The sequence below is a fragment of the Pinus tabuliformis genome, chromosome 9 (genome assembly GCF_031772625.1).
Source record: "Pinus tabuliformis cultivar Carrire ecotype Pingquan chromosome 9, CPIR1, whole genome shotgun sequence".
Taxonomy (NCBI): Eukaryota; Viridiplantae; Streptophyta; class Pinopsida; order Pinales; family Pinaceae; genus Pinus; species Pinus tabuliformis.
The window spans coordinates 258,236,177-258,254,219 of NC_142307.1; positions in this window are offsets into that span (position 1 = coordinate 258,236,177).

Below are 18,043 nucleotides of genomic sequence, written 5' to 3' on the forward strand. Positions count from 1 at the left end.
TATTTGTAAACAAATCTTGATATTTTTTTCAAGATATTTTAGTTTAGAAATTGTATAAATACTTCATCAATTGAAGTAATTGATGTTGGATTTTGATGCCAAGACTCTTCACTCTGTAATAAATCTTCTTTTTTGGTTTTTCCAATGGAAGCCCTATGGAATTAGTTTTGACAAAATTTTGTGCTACGAGTATGTTTTTCCAGTTTTTCATATCTTATTTCTACACATGTTAAAATTGTTTATAGGAAGGTCTGCAAAATCATAACCTTTAGAAAGAGATTAGCTTATTGGACTACTTGTCCAAGATAACTCATCTTTGATTGGTTTTTTCTTTATGCCTTATGAAAGTCATTAAAAGAGATTAGATTATTGGACTATCCGTCTGAAATATATCCTCTTAGAATTGGTTTCCATTTGGCCTTCTTGAGTACTCTAAATATGTTTTGTTGGGCTGTAGAAATCTTCTACATGCATCCAAATTTCCCTATTTGTTAAGTAGTCAATTTGATTGCTCAATAATTAGGAATCCCCTTACATTCTTCTACCATAATTCTTGAAAAATCTAAGTCATTCTATCAGGCTGGAAGCTGACACTTTTAGAAGGGACCCTGTGAGAGAGGCCTTTAATCATGATTAGGGATTGTCATTGATTGCCAACCACCCATAATTAAAACCATAAATCTAGCCATTGTGCTTCAAAGTCTATTGTTCAGTGATAGGTGAATAGTGTTAAACAAAGTCTGGTAACAACTGAGGGAGACCCCTCTGGTTCAAGGGCTAGCTTGAACCTAAAGGCTGGTTGAGTTGGTTTCCTGGCATAGTTTTTGCAACCAAGGACTGCCTATGGGAAACAGGTACAACATTTGGCACCATTGCTGAGGAGCGAAGTAACAAAGATTTTTCTCTAGGGAATGATAAATTTTATATCTAGTTCTTGCTGGTGAACAAGGAATAGGCATTTGTATTGGTTGCATTATTTTCACCTGGTGACTCCACTTTGTCAGATGGCAATTCCACTAGATTACCGATCCCACTCTTGTTTTGAAATTTCAGCTACGTTTACTACTATGCAAGTTTCATTGATACTTGCAATTAGAAGTATATGTCTTTCACTCTCAGCCATGGTTAGAAATCTAAAATGTCTACAGAGGATGCAACTTTTAAAGTACACTTATGAGTATAAGTTTTCCATGGGATTTCATGTTCATATTGTATATATTCTTCAGATTTTCAACTACTGGCAACTTGTCTTGTCAATAAATCCTTTGTGAATTTTGTTAGATTGGAAGCACATTACACCTAACAATGTAAAGTTTTTCAGTTCACTTAGATAGAGGTGTGGGATTGATTATCTACTTTCATATTGAAGGTGCAGTAGATCTACAATTGTTTCAGTTATATTTCAAGATTGTAGTATTAAGTTTGGTTTGGTTGAGTGCAATGACTTCCAAGGGATTAACTGATTAAATCCATAGCCCATGAATTAGGCACTCTTGTGCTTATTTCCACTTACATTTTCTGTTGTTTCACTTCAACAGTTTTCAAGTTTCAGATTTCATTGTGAAAGAATATCTGAATTAATGCAGGCATATGGTTTCATTTTACAGTTGTAGGTTTCAGTGTGTAGTAGCAAAGTATTCAAATGACAACATTGATCCATGGGGATTGGTTATATTTCTACATAAGATGGAAAATCAATGGTTGGTGGTTTTATGGTATGATTCCATGCCCAACAATAAAGGCAACTGGTCTACTAGTTCTCTACATCCCACAGGGGGAAGCAGTCCCCATTGGAGTTGATGTTGTAACATGATTAGTTTTGATAATTTAAATTTTCTGATATAATAGGTTTTAGTTTTTTATAAATAATAAATGGGTCTGTAAGAGTAAATTCACCCTCAAAATGTAAATTTAAGTTTCATTAGCTGGTTGATTTAGCTAATCATGCATTTTAAACATGATTAAATTATCTAATAAAGTAAATTCAAACATGGTTTACAAACCTCTGACAACGAATTTAGAAAACTTGAAAGATTTTTTTGTTGATAACATCCTCATGTACAAAAACCTCTCTCGGTTTTGTAATAGCTATTATGGATTGGGATATACAAATGCATCTTTGAAGGAATGTTTTCCAGAAATTTCCTGTTTTAGTCACCTTTTTGTAGGGGATATTGTGACTAAACAAAGATGAATATTTGTAAACTGGAAGAGGTTTTGGTTCATAAGATTCCATAATACAAAACCTATCTCACTTTTCATATAGATCTCAGGGGTTTGTATATACACTCTCATCATGTTTAGCCTATTTTTCCGACTGTGCAATGTCCTGTTTAAGCCACCTTTTTGGAGAAACTATTGTGGATAATCAGAGGTGATTCTTGAGAACCAGAAGGGGGTTTGTGTTCCTAAGATTCTAAAATAAAATAAAATACTTTAGATTTTGCATAGATTTTACATAATCAGAGATACAAGTACATCTTCACAGCCTATTTTGCAGACTGCGTAAATTCCTCTTTACACACCATTTTGTAGAAAGTATTTTGAAAATCGGGAGCCAAACTTTGGGAAACTAAAATAATTTTATCTCCAGAACATATTCATCTACAATAACCTCTCTCACTTTCTACAGAACTATCTCAGATTCAGATATGAAATTGTATCAATGGACCCTAATCTTGCAAAATTGTTGGACGAGAATGCACAAAGAAAGGATGGAGTTAGTGCTTCGGATGCCTCATCATCAATTAAGAGTTGCTATCAAATTTGACTTTCTCTTATTTTTCACCATAAATCCATAAAAGTAGTGCCAAATAGATTCATTAGTTTTGAATGTCATTTATTTAAGTTCTAGTAATGTAAAATAGTTTGAGATATTTGTAAACAAATCTTGATATATTTTCAAGATATTTTAGTTTAGAATTTGTATAAATACTTCATCATTTGAAGTAATTGATGTTGCCTTTTAATGCCAAGACTCTTGACTCTGTAATAAATATTCTTTTGTAGTTTTTCTAATCAAAGCCTTACGACTCTAGTTTTGGCAGAATTTTGTGCTTTGAGTATGTTTATTTAGTTTTTCATATCTTATTTCTACACATGTTAAAAGTGTTTATAGGAAGTTCTACAAAATCATAACCTTTAGAAAGACATTAGTTTATTGGATTGTTTGTCCATGATAACTCCTCTTTGATTGTTTTTTTCTTTATGACTTCTGATAGTCATTAAAAGAGATTAGCTTATTGGACTATCTGTCTGAAATAGCTCCTCTTAGAATTGGTTTCAGTTTGGCCGTCATGAATAATCTGAATATGTTTTTTTGGGCTGTAGAAATCTTCTACACCCATCCAACTTTCCTTGGTTGTTAAGTAGTCAGTTTGACTGCTCAATTATTAGGAATCCATTTACATTCTTCTACCATAATTATTGAAAAAACTAAGTCATTTTGTCAGGCTGGAAGTTGACACTTTCAGAAGGTACCCTATGAGAGAGGCCTTTAATCATGATTAGGGATTGTCATTGATCACCAACCACCCTGAATTAAAACCATAAATCTAGCCATTGTGCTTCAAAGGTTGTTGTTCTATGACAGATGAATAGCTTTAAACAAAGCCTTGTAACAACTAAGGGAGCCACCTTTGGTTCAAGGGCTAGATTGAACCTAAAGGCTAGTTGAGTTGGTTTCCTGGTGTAGTTTTTGCAGCCAAGGACTGTCTACGAGAAACAGGTAGAACAACACCCATCTATATCGTGCTCATTCCCTTTCCAACCTTTACTAGCCCGAGATAACGATAGATTTAGAGTTTTTCTTGGGCTCCATTTTGCTACATGGAAGCTCCAGGTTAAATCGCGTGCTCTCAAGGAAATACTACCCGCCTACCAAAAGTGATGCGATGGCCCCTAAAACTGCCTCCCTGCCAAAAGCTAAACCAACCACTATTCATTATGAATTACCTCCCAAATTGTAACCGTTGTTGTTTTAAAGGCTGAAGACACCCATTTTGACTCTTTTCACTCATTTGCACTGTGAATGCTGCCTAATCCTACACCACCTTGAGCCTCTGCGACCAAATATCACTGTTGTTTACCTCTTGAACACGCTGGGAACGCCCAATTCAAGCATCCAGTGCACAACTAAAGCAACCGTACCCTCTACATCCACCATTGAAACCAGTTTGCAACCTATACCATCAATTCTGGGTTCTTTTGAGAAAAAACCAGAAAGACCCTCTCAATTTGAAAACATACAGTTATTTCAAACATTAATTAACTGAATTTAATTAATTTTCCCCTAAATTGAGAGTATTTCCACCTGAATACCCAAACCCCTCTTTTGAAAATTGCAAATTACCCTCTCTCTGCGCCTGAGTTTTCAAAACTTCACTGCTATAACCTGTACAAGCCTAATTCCCACCTTTCATTGTAAATTGGCTGACCAAACCTCTTTGGATGCGAGACCTGTGTCAACCCCTCACCTAGACATTGACCACCTGGCACTAGTAGACAAGGATTTCCAAATAAAAGACACTGCTACTCCAACCCACATTCTAAAACTCCACTGTTGGAGTAAGGATAGATTTCTAAACCATGCAAATGACATCCACCATTGGGAATCTAATTTACCCAAATACCTATTCCCAGAAGTTCACCCATTCCATGATATTATACATTTTTGTCATGTATGGTATATCCCTAGCCAAAGGGCTATTGTTGCCGCAAATCAACATTTGTTATTCACCATTACATCAAAGTCCATCAACCAAATGCTGCAAGTCCAAGCTAGCCCTAATTAGACCCCTATATCGATTGGACACCTGTTGGACTTATACACCACATTAGACCTGGTTAAGGTAAGGAAAATCTTCTAGACATTCATCATTGAAGATCACCATACCTCTACAGATACTCCACCCTATGTTTCCATCACTTTTTCAGAGACTGGAAGACACATAATCACCATGCTCTCATGCATCTTAGGATACAACTTAGATGAGCATGTAGATGAGGTCATCCTGGCCTTTCTGTCCATTTTCACCCCAGGCAAGCCTCCTTCTATCATGTACAATTATGCTCAGTTCATTGCAAATAGAACGCATGAGCAATTCATCAGACTTCCCGCTGAAAGAGTTATCAAATACTCTTTAGTGTTGTTTCATATGTTTTTATATTAACAAGCAGAAAAATTCCCTGTAAGTATCCAGAAGTTGGATACCAAGGGAAAAGAGAGATCAGTGGTCTACTAGACACCCTTGATCCAGAAATGTTCCACAACATTTAACTAGAAAGACTTCATAGACTCATTTGTACACACAGCCATGAACACGTTGACCAGTAACATTCAACCTAGAATTAGCCAAGAAATAAAAATGGTGTTATAGTTAGCTAGGAATAGCAAGGTGTGAGACTAGTACCTATACTAGAACCACACTGAAATCAGAGTTTATGGCTACCAATTAGCCCCTTATAAGTTTCCCAAATTTCTCCCTATGATGATATTTGCACTTGAGTACTTCAGACAAATCATCAACTATGATGAGGTCCACTTCCTGTCTGCTAGGAAGAAGACTCAATTTAAGATGAAAAACCAATTGGGCCCATTTAGTTGCAATAACAAGGAGGTTGGGCCAGAGGCTGATAAGATAATATAAAATATGAAGTTCAACAAGTGCTTTTTTCACACTAGTGACAACAAAAATAGTATTTCTTGACCACCATTGAGAGCTCATTATCTCTGATCCTTGTATTGTTCTAATCATCATTGCTAAATCATAAAAACTCTACATTGTACGATAGAAATTCCACACAATTGTTTGTCTATACACCTATCCATGCACAACATCTATCTGAGTATAGATGCTTCTCACACTTCAGTAAACCCACCACACAAGCACACAAAAAGCAGTTACACTCAAAGCTACTAAGTCTAATGCCAAAATATAAGACACTGAGGAATACCACAAATAAACAAAACTTTATCGATGAGAGATTTATTAAATATGATACATTTCCCAAACAAAAAATATAATATCATATTTATAGTAATGGTATAGGTACAAGAAGTAATTATAACAACCAATTACAACTATAATAATAGTGATTTTACAAGGTTACAACTTACACTTATTTAGTGAGGCAATCTTGTCAACCACACCTAAAACAAGGAGTTAAATTCAACTCATTAGCAATCCTTATACAATGACGAATATCACACAATAAGGACATGACATGTATGAAATAATATCTCCACCGTGAAGAGCTTCAAGTTCAAATGTTCATATATGTCCATATAGATTGTTCCTGTTAGGCCCCTATACTACTAGTGTAACCCCTTATTGTTATTAGTATAACCCACTTATTATATTGATGTACCCATGTAGTGCCCATATTGTACTATTATGCCACATAGAAGCCCACCATTGTTACTGTTGTGCCCTACAATATTATTGTTATGTAGGCTTTGATTGTATTGGGACCACTTAGACTCCTATATATAGAAAGGAGGTATTTTCATTTGTATCATCGAAGAATTGTTCATTTATGTAATGTAAAGGAGGTTTCCCCCTCGAAGAGGCTGAATTCTAAGGCGTGGATCTCTCTTTTCTATCTTTTTGTGAGCTGGTTTCATAACATTTGGTATCAGAGCTTTGGATTCTAGGGTTTCGCTGCTCCAAACAGGCCATCGTGGAATTTTCGCTATAACTTTTTTTCTGTGACGTTTCAGAAGTCGCAAAAAAAAACCCATTTGAGAATAATTGGCGTTGAACCTTGGGTCTGAATTTCAGATCTTTTCGCGCGATATTTTGGGAGATATGATCTGCGGAAGATGGTCTTTTTGCAGACTCCTGAATTACACTCAAAACAGGGGACCTGGGGAAAACCGTCATAACTTTCTTTCTGAGCATTGGATTGAAATTTCGTAAGAAGGTACAGAAAGAGGACGGACTGTAGTTTCTGTTTATATACTTTTTAGAGTCAAAGGTTGAAACAGTGACACGTGGAACTTCATACAAGTTCGCTCTACTGAACTAGTCTATAATCAGGTCACTGCGGGAGATTGTGCATAACGTTTTCTTGGAGAATCCAATTTGGATCAGAATTGTGGCATTGGAAAGAGGACACAGAGGGATACTACAGGTCACAAGTTCAGAAATTAAAGATACGAAAGTACAGAGTTACAGTCGTTTCAAGGTAGAGCTCCTAAAATAAAGAAAAAGCAAGATGAGGAAGTTTGATGGCAAGGATCCGGTAAATTGGATACCTCAGATGGAGCAATATTTTGATATACATGGTGTACAACTGTTACAAAAGGTATGTATTGCATCTTCATATTTAGAACGAGATCAATTTTTATGGTACAAAGGGCTTTGTTCTCGTAAAAAACTTGTTACGTGGTCAATTTTCACGGAGGAAATGATAGCACATTATGAGGATATAAAGAGCAACACCTTCTTTAGAGAAACACCACAACAATTGGAAAGAGTAAAAGGGCTTTGTGACATAATGGAAAGCAAAATTATGGGAACCAGGAAGCATACCCCTCACAACTATAAAGATGGAAGTGTTGTTTCTCCCAGCCTTCCACAACCTACAAGGGTTACACCACAACAATTGGAAGAAAAAAGAGAAAAAGGGCTTTGTTACAATTGTGATAGCAAATGCACTAAAGGTCATAGGTGTGCTGAGAAGAAGTTATTTTACATAGAATATGAAGAGGAGGAAGAAAAGGATCAAGAAACATCAAAAGAAGAGGATATACGTCAGGACACCATCCCAAAGAAAGAAGAAATGAATCAGACCATATCTTGTAAAGCATTGGCAAGAATTACCACTCCTCAAACTCTCAAGATAGAAGGACATATCAAGAAGAAAAATATGCAAGAAGTGAAAGATCACATCGAGAAAGAAGAAATGAATCCAACCATATCTTGTAATTCAATGAATGGAATTACCACTCCTCAAACTATCAAGATAGAAGGACACATCAAGAAGAAAAATGTTCAAGAAGTGAAAGATCACATCGAGCATCAAGAAATGAATCCGACCATATCTTGTAAAGGACTGGAAGAAATTACCACTCCTCAAAATATAGAAGGACATATCAAGAAGAAAAAGGTTCAAGTAGAGAAAGATCATAACGAGCATCAACAGCAAGTTCTCCAACTTTTAAAGGATAATGCCACTTCGGTGCAAAATCAAATGAAACAACAGGTAGATCAACATTGTAGTGAAAAATGTTTTGATGTGAGTGATTGGGTATTTTTACTGCTACATCTCAAGCAAGCTATTTATGAGAAGGAAATGTTGGCAATAGTACATGCACTTAAAAAATGGCGACCTTACCGAAGGGGAAGACGCTTCAAGGATGAGGATGTGGAAGCATTGTTTTGTGCTATTTATATTATCCAACCAAATTGGATAAACGAAGCAACGGATGAATGGAAGAAGAACGAAGAAGTATGGCCACTTATTCAAAAGTTGCAAAAGATCCCAATTCAAGCAATATTGCCAGAAATTGAAGAGGAAGGAAAAATCATATTGGAACCTGGAGCAGTCACAGAAATAAGAACCGGACAGCTACGAAATCGATCAATTTCAGAGTATCTCATCAAGTGGAAGAACTTACCCGCTGAATATTCCACATGGGAGGACAAGAATTTTATATAGAAGCATCAAGAACTACTCAAGCGTTGAGGACAACGCTTTTTGAAGGAGAGGGGCATGTTAGGCCCCTATACTACTAGTGTAAACCCTTATTGTTATTAGTATAACCCACTTATTATATTGATGTACCCATGTAGTGCCCATATTGTACTATTATGCCACATAGAAGCCCACCATTGTTACTGTTGTGCCCTACAATATTATTGTTATGTAGGCTTTGATTGTATTGGGACCACTTAGACTCCTATATATAGAAAGGAGGTATTTTCATTTGTATCATCGAAGAATTGTTCATTTATGTAATGTAAAGGAGGTTTCCCCCTCGAAGAGGCTGAATTCTAAGGCGTGGATCTCTCTTTTCTATCTTTTTGTGAGCCGGTTTCATAACAGTTCCCATGGTACTCTAAGCAAAGATTGACATGTCATCATGCTATTCTTGAAAACTAAAACTTGCTACTTGGTATGAACATATTGGCGTTATCACGGAGAACTAAAAATTATTTGAACATATAATCATTATATAAATTAATGTGAAAAAATTAAAGAATATAATCATGAACAAATCCTATGATGAACCAAAGGTTTAAATAGATGATTATATGAAGTAGAGTCACCAGTGTATTTTAAACCTATTCATTGGCATCTAAAATAAAAAATACAGTCTTGGTACAAATACAAGACACTCAAGAATACCATAAAGAAACCAAACTCTCTCAAGAAGAGATTTATTAGATTTGATCTATTTCCAAGCACATGATGTAATAGTAATTAGATAGATACAACAAATAACTAGAAAAATCTACTATAACTTGAATGATAATGACTCCTATGTGGTTACAACTCGCACTTATTAGAAAAAAACACTCTCTAGAAGAATGCATTGGAACACTAATGTGTGAGAATACAATATATTTATACATGAAATGAGGTGTAAGATATATAGATTATCTTAGTGATCCAATCTTGTTAGTTGAGATAATATCTCAACCACACCTCGAACTAGGAGCTAAATCCAGCTAATTAACAATCAATGTATGATAAGCACAAGACATGTATGAGTTCACATCTCCAACATGAAGAGAAACAAGCTCAAATGTTCATGTATGTTCATATAAATTGTTCCCACAATACTCTAAACAAAAATTGACATGTCTTCATATTCCCATTCAACACTAAAACTTGCTACTTGGATAGAAAATATTGGCATTGTCTAACTACTCTATGTTTTGGAGATTTTGGTTGAAATTTGGCTAAACAAAATTTGGCTGACTTGTGATATTTTGTGGTTTAAAATGAATTTTTGACTGCATACATGGATTCAAAACCCTAAAAAATCCCTGGTGTCCTAAGAATGTTGATATTTCACAACTCAAACTTTTGATTACAATAAATACTTATTTGAGTCTAAGGAAATTTGACTGGAAAATATGCTTAGAAAAGTTCATAAATTTGTAGCAGATAGACTATGACAAAAATATTTAGTAACAACTTATCTTGATGCAATAGCCCATCTCACATTCTCATATTGTTTTATCGTAGTCTCATTCCACCATTGTCTAGCATATGGCTTACAAAACATAAATCCTTTATAATTGTTACTATTGTCATCAGCCACTTAGAATTCCATATTCAATAGCATTAATTGTATGACTTAACTCCAAAGCGAAAGGGCTTTGTCAAATTATTAATGTTACATGCTATGATAATGGAGATGCAAAACGTGGTTCATTATTATCAATTTGTCACAATATCATCTCCTACCATGAATAGAAAATGCACTACAATTGTAAAGTACCCACATGATAAGCATGTCTCCTACCTATCTCATAATATTCTATTCATCTTCCTTTGTTAATGTCTAACCACTTAGTTCATATCTTCAAGGAAAATAACAATAGAATAACTTAACTAACTATCTAGCCTAGACATGTTTTAAGTAGGAGATTGAGTTTTCTTGTTTGAAGTTGTAGGTCATATTTGTGAATCTCACCAATCTCTCACTATAACAGGATGGGTATCCAAATTTAGTTTAAGCATATGTCCTCTTTGTTTACTAGAACAAGCCTTGTTTTAAGGAATACCATTGGTTATTTATCCATGATAATTTCTAAATATAACATAATAAAATCTCAGTATAGTCTTGAAGTAGCATTACAAGCAAGTTTTCTCATGTTGGAGGGTAGATTATATTTTCAATGAGGTATAAGGTCTACAATAAGTCTACATTCAAAATTTAATATTTATTCTTAGCTAAGAATTTAGCATAGTTAAGTGATTTTTCACATGGTAATCTAGGATAAATACCCTCTTTGGGGATCATAGAGCATGATTCTCTAAGGACCAATTATGCACACACAATTTGTTGATGTGTAGCCACACTGAAAGGCCATGGTCGGTGCATTTTTACTATAATAGAAGGAATAAACATTCTATAGAATAGGTCCTCTTGTAATGGAATTTAAGTATGGGGAAATCCTAAGATAAATGGGAAATATATGTTTTTCCATGGAGATGGGGCCATGATGTGTACTCAGCCTTTAGAGGACAAGTTATAAAGCACACATTAAGATCAAAGAATAAGAGTTCAAAAATGCAAAATAAGGTCTGGGTATAGTAGGGAAATGTTATAGCAATGTTGTTGTGGATATAGTTGAGGGCCATAAACCCCATGATGCAATGGTTCTAGAAATGGAAAAAAAACTAAACATAGGATTTTTGTGTGGTACCCCTCTAGTCAGTTCCACTTTATGTAGAATCTCCTATTGTGCACAAATGTTTGTCATATTTTGGATAATAGATCATTAGATCATTCTTTTTAGTGTTTTAAATAAACTTTTCTTTCTATTTCCGAAATTAATTCTCTATTTAGAGCTTTCAAAACTACACATGTATAGATATTGATAAAAGTAGTTGCATAAAACCATGAGTAGTGAAATAGACCTAGTCAATATTTTACATGGAATATGATGATTTGCATGTGTATTATGATAAAGAAATTGATTAGGTACTAAAATGTTTCCATGATAAAAAAAATTGAGAAAACACCTAAACAAATATTTAGAGAAAAAAATAATAATAAAAAATTACACATACAATTTGAATATGAAATAGGTAATTCTAATTTTTTAACCTCTGCAAACTCAAGAAAGATAACATGCATAAACTTGAAGGAATAGTTCTCCAAAGAAGAACACCCCCATTTGATGGTAGGTAATGCAACCATTTTTTAGCACATGGAAGGTGTTCTCAGACAAAGACCTCATTTCTTAAAGGAAGACAATGAAATTGGAAACTAATATAATAACATAAACATGGTAACTAATAAATATTCAAGGCACTGAATCAAGAAGGTAGCCAATATGATAAGATAATGATGACAAACATTGACTGAGATGCAAAGCAAGAAGTAGATACTACAAATTTATTTTTATGTCACACTCATGTTAGCATGTTGACATCCACACTTTCATTGCTATTACAATTATAGTGAATTTAAATTTGAAAATAATTATATACTTATAGCATGAAGAGTATTACATCAGACATTTAATATCTAAAATTATGCTAATTTTTTTTCTAATATTATTTTATTTGGAGAAGAAAAATACTAAATAAATGTACTTTATACTACAATTTTGGTAGATAATATGAATTTTTGTCCCCAAAAGACATTAAATAAAGCTCAATATATTTTAAGAGTCAAAGAAAAACTTGTATATATGTAATTTATTTGTCAAGTCTCACTAGCGCAACTTGTTGAGGATGGGATCAAACCTCACTATGGGTGGTTGTGCCCTGTGCACGAGACATGCTAAAAAACCCATTCAGCTAAAAGATGATGTGGCCTACATCGAGTGCGATTACCCTGTGACTTTGATAACTTAGATACCCCTAAGTCTTGACAAATCAAACCACAAATCAAACCTTAAAAATTATAAACAACTTAACAAACAAAATAAAATTATATATATATATATATATATATATATATATATATATATATATATATATATATATAAATTGATATTAAAAAAATTTACTTAAATAAATTAAATATAAAAAATAACGAAGATAATACAAATTACAAATCCATGATAGGAATCCCTCATTATCCCTCAATCGTAAAAGCCCGAACTAAGAAGAGAGCGGATGACTAATAAGAAGAGATAGGTGTTAGGTTAATTTATAAATTTTAAGTATTATTTAATTAACCATGAAAGGAGCATAAGGATATTTAAGTTATATAATGACAAAATTTAAAAAGCGTATATCTAGTCTGCTACATAGGTCTACATTGGCATATATTTTAGTAGATAATAAAGTGAAACAAATATCATGACAATAACTGAACATTGATGTTGATGAAAAGGGGTCTTGGTATTACACAATATTCCCCTTTTCCACAAATAATTTCAAATCTTGGACTTACGGTTAAGAACCGCAAAATCTAAACGGAAGCGTTCTTAGGCCTTAAGCCTTTCAACCATGGATTTATAGCCTATCGGAGCCTTTTCCCTATCGAAAGCCACCACCCATGCCACACATTATATTATACACCAAAACCATATATATACAACCCCCTTTTTCAAAACCGCGCCCACATACATAAATTATATGGAAAACAATACAAACCCCGCTTTATATAAAACACCCGGACTTATAAATATATATATGCGCCTTTATAATTTATCGGCGGGCCTGATATTGCCCGTCGCAACAATACATATTATACCATGGACTCGATGACCTCCGATTAGGTTACGGACCCGATCTACACTTCACCACAGTTTAATTTTTCTGTCGCATCCGCCTCCGCCCAATAGTATTTCGTCGGCAATCGGTGATCGCTCGACGTGCTATACACATATATGCATCCGCCGATATAGAACTAGATCCGACTTGGGAATTCAACCCGATATATAAAATATCGCGTCCGCTTTCATTACTAAGGTTCCCGATGCGATATCGTTCCGCTATCGCCAATGTCCCGATGCGATAGAAGTTCGCCGATGCTCTGATGCAATGGGATTTCACCGAATTTCCGATGCAATGGAACTACATGGACCCAATGAGTTGCCAAGGCAACCTTAATATTATTTCAAGTCCGTTCAGTGCTCCGCTAAGGGGTTTTGGCACTGATTCTCTATGTAAATGGACTTTTCCGTTCGCAGACTTTAGCTATGCCAGACTTGCCTTAAGCACAAGCATTCTTATGTTTATGAATAAAAACACAGATAGATCGAATTGCATAAAGTTAAAAAGGCAGTCAAACACACAAGGCCTCCACGGGCCGCATAAACAAAGCATTGCACAAAATATTGGATTTATTCATGAATAAAATATAGGGTCTCAGCCTTAGCCAGATTACACCATAAAATGACCTTCGTTACCAAATACAGTCCAAAATACACTTTGAGCTCTCACTCCACTCCAAGCCTCACTCCTCTCTCTCACTAATCACATTTTTTCTTCCTTTTCTAACTCAATAATTTCTCTAACAAATATCTAACAATAATATTTTGTTTCTAAGAGATCTAACAACAATCTTCTATCTCTTGGCTCTCATGCACACCTAATCTAACAAATCTTATCCCTAATCTAAATAAAACAATGCCTTATTTATTACAATAACTAACAATTTGAGAAGTCATCCTTCTCGGTAATAGTCAATGAATTGTAATGTGGTTAGCCACAACATGTGGACAATCCTCCACATTGCTGGCTAATATCAATGCTCCTGCATCAGACTCCCGTGGAAGAAAAGATTTTTCCTTCAAACCTTCAAGACTCACTCCATATTTCTGTAGTTCAACTATTGTCAACCAACTGGAATCTTCCACTGGCTGCTCCTTCCACTTGACTAAATACTGGAAATATGTCTGCCCTCTGGTTTTCTTAGATATTCTTTGATCTAAAATAGCTTCAACTTCTTTCTGAGATGCTTTTGGTACTTGTTCCTCCCAATCCACAGTTTGAATTTCATCAACTGTATCTTCTTTCTACAACTCTATTTCTGCCTCTCTGAATGGATACAAGTCTGCAATATTAAAAATGGGGGATATTCCGATCCCTTCTGGTAGCTCAATCTCATATGCATTAGCTGAAAATTTCCTTTTGATTTTACAGGGTCCTATTTTCTTCAGTTTCAGTTTATTATAAGTCTTTGTAGGAAATCTCTCTTTCCTCAAATATTCCATGACCAAATCTTCTACTTGAAACTCTTTTTCTCTCCTTTTCAAATCTGCTCTCTGTTTGTATCTTCTGTTGCTTTCCTGTAATTTATCTTTGACTTCTTCCTGTAGCTTTTTCATTTTTTCAGCAAAATCTTCAGCACTTGCACTCCTCGCTTCCTGTTTTCCCAAATCTCTGAGCTCATATACTCCTCTTAGATGCATTCCAAAGACAATCTGGAATGGACTCATTCCTGTGCTCCGGTTTGGTGTGTCATTGTAAGCAAATTCAGCTTGAGCTAATGCCAAATCCCATTGTTTGGGATTCTGACGAACCAGAGTTCTTAATATATTTCCCGAGCTTCTATTCACAACTTCAGTTTTTCCATCTGTCTGATGGTGGTAAGCTGAACTAAAACTAAGTTTAGTTCCCAGTTTCTTCCAAAGTGTCCTCTGAAAATGCCCTACAAATTTAGTATCCCAATCTCATACAATGCTCATAGGTAAACCATGCAATCTTACAATCTCAGAAAAGAATAAATTGGCTATTTGTGTGGCATCATTAGTCTTCTTACAAGCAAAAAAATGGGCCATTTTTGAAAATCTATCTACAACAACATAAATAGAATCATTTCCTCTCTGAGTTTTTGGTAAACCCAGGACAAAGTCCATACTCACTGCATCCCATGGTCGATCTCGTATGGGTAATGATTGATATAGACTTGTATTATGACTCCTTCCTTTGGCATACTGACATACCCTGCATTTCTCAACAAACTTTTTAACATCAGTCTGCATTTTAGGCCAATAATAAAAAGCATTCACCTGAGCGAAAGTTTTGTCTTGTCCGAAATGACCAGAAAATCCTCCACTGTGCTTTTCTTTAATGATGTTTTCTCTCATTGAACATTTAGGAATGCATAATTTGTTTCTTTTAAATAACAGGCCTCCTTGAATAAGGTAGTCCATCCACTGACTTCTGTTATGGCTCACTGGATTCTGCACCATTGTGTAGATATCTCTAAAATCCTCATCATCCTTGTACATTTCTATCATTTCATCAAAACCTACAACACCCATTTTAAATTCTTGCAAAAGAAAACTTACCCTGCTCAATGCATCTGCCACTTTATTAGACTTACCACTTTTGTGCTTTATTACAAAAGTGAAACTTTGTAGAAATTCCACCCACTTAGCATGCTTCTGATTTAACTTTGGCTGATTATTAATGAACTGAAAAACATGATTATCTGAATATAAAATGAATTCCTTTGGCAGTAAGTAATGCCTCCACTTTTTCAACGCCTGCACAATAGTGTAGAATTCTTTGTCATATGAAGAATACCTCCTTTTCGCATCATTTAATTTCTCGCTGAAATACGTTATCGGTCTTTGCTATTGGCTCAACACCGCCCCAATTGCTTCTCCACTTGCATCAGTTTCCACTTGAAAGACTTTCTCGAAATTTGGCAATGCTAAAATAGGCTTTTATGTTATCTTTCTTTTCAACAAATTAAAATTCTTGCCGGCTCCATTGAAATGGTTGATTGACCTCCCTGATTGTCTCAAGGATTGGTGCAAAAACTTGGCTGAACCCTTTTATAAACTTCCTGTAACAACTAGCAAGTCCATGGAAACTTCTTACCTCCAATACACTCCTGGGAGTAGGCAGTTTCTGATTGCTTATACCTTTTCCAGATCTATTTTTAAACCTTCTTTGGAAATCACAACTCCCAAATATACCAGCTCCTCTTTCATGAAACTACATTTCTTTAAATTAATTAGTAGTTTTTCCTTCTGCAGTGTTTTCAAGACTAACTTCAAATGTTCCAAATGTTCCTCTTTACTTTTGCTGAAAACCAGAATATCATCAAGGTAAACAACAACAAATTTACCTGTATATTGTTTCAAGACCTCGTTCATTAGTCTCATGAATGTGCTGGGCACATTAGTGAGCCCAAAAGGCATCACTAACCACTCATACAGTCCACTATTTGTTTTGAACGCTGTCTTCCATTCATCGCCTTCCCGAATTCTGATCTGATGATACCCGCTTTTTAAATCTATCTTTGTAAAATACCTGGATCCACTTAAACAGTCCATTAAATCATCCATTCTGGGCAAAGGAAATCTATACCTGACTGTTATCTTATTGATAGCTCTAGAATCGGTGCACATGCGCCATTCTCCTCCCTTTTTCGGACTAAGCACCGTTGGCACAGTACACAGACTCAGGTTTTCTCGGATCAGTCCCTTGTCCAGTAACTCTTGAACCTGTCTTGCAACCTCTGCATTTTCCTGAGGAGTTAATCTATATGCAGCTTTATTAGGTAGACTTGATCCTAGTATTAAGTCGATATGGTGACTTATACTCCTAATCAGTGGTAATTCATTCGGCAATTCATCCACAATGATATCCATGTAACTATTTAACAGAGATTGAATTTCTTCAGGAAAATCATTTAAATTTGTGGAGGTTAGAATTACCTTTGGCCTTCCCACAATAGCGAAATGCACCTCTTCGCTTTTATCAACCTCCTGTAGCAGTTCCTTACCACTCATCAACATAATACTATTTTCAGGCAGCTCTTTATCAGCATCATTCTTCACTGGCAGCAATGTATGTTTAACTTCGTCCTTCCCTATGGTGTATGTATTTCTTCTCCCATCATGAATCGCCTTCCTGTCAAATTTCCATGGTCTTCCCAATAACACATGACATACATCCATGGGCATTATGTCACATAGGATCACATCTTTGTATGTGTCGATCTACATTTCCACATTACACTGCTCTGTCATAATGACTTGATGACCCTTCTAAAGCCAAGATACTTTGTAAGGTGCAGGATGCGCTTTCCTTGTTAACCCTAGCTTTTCCACCATCTCTGTGGACACAAGATTGTCAGTACTCCTGCTATAAATTATAACCTTACAGCACTTACCCTTTGACTTGCATGTAGTACTGAACAAGTTCTTCCTTTGTGCTGGTTCTCCAATTTCTTTTTCTCATCTTAACAAAGTTCTTCTAAGCAGCAATGCTTCACCTTCCTCTGGTGCTTCACCTTCCTCTGGTGGTTCTTCTACAAGTCAAGGTGGTTCTGGCTCCGCCTCAGCCACATTTGCACCCCTCTGGCTTGATGACTTGTTACGAGGACAGTCCCATGACATATGTCCCCGTTCGCCATAGGTATAACACCTAACATCTCTTC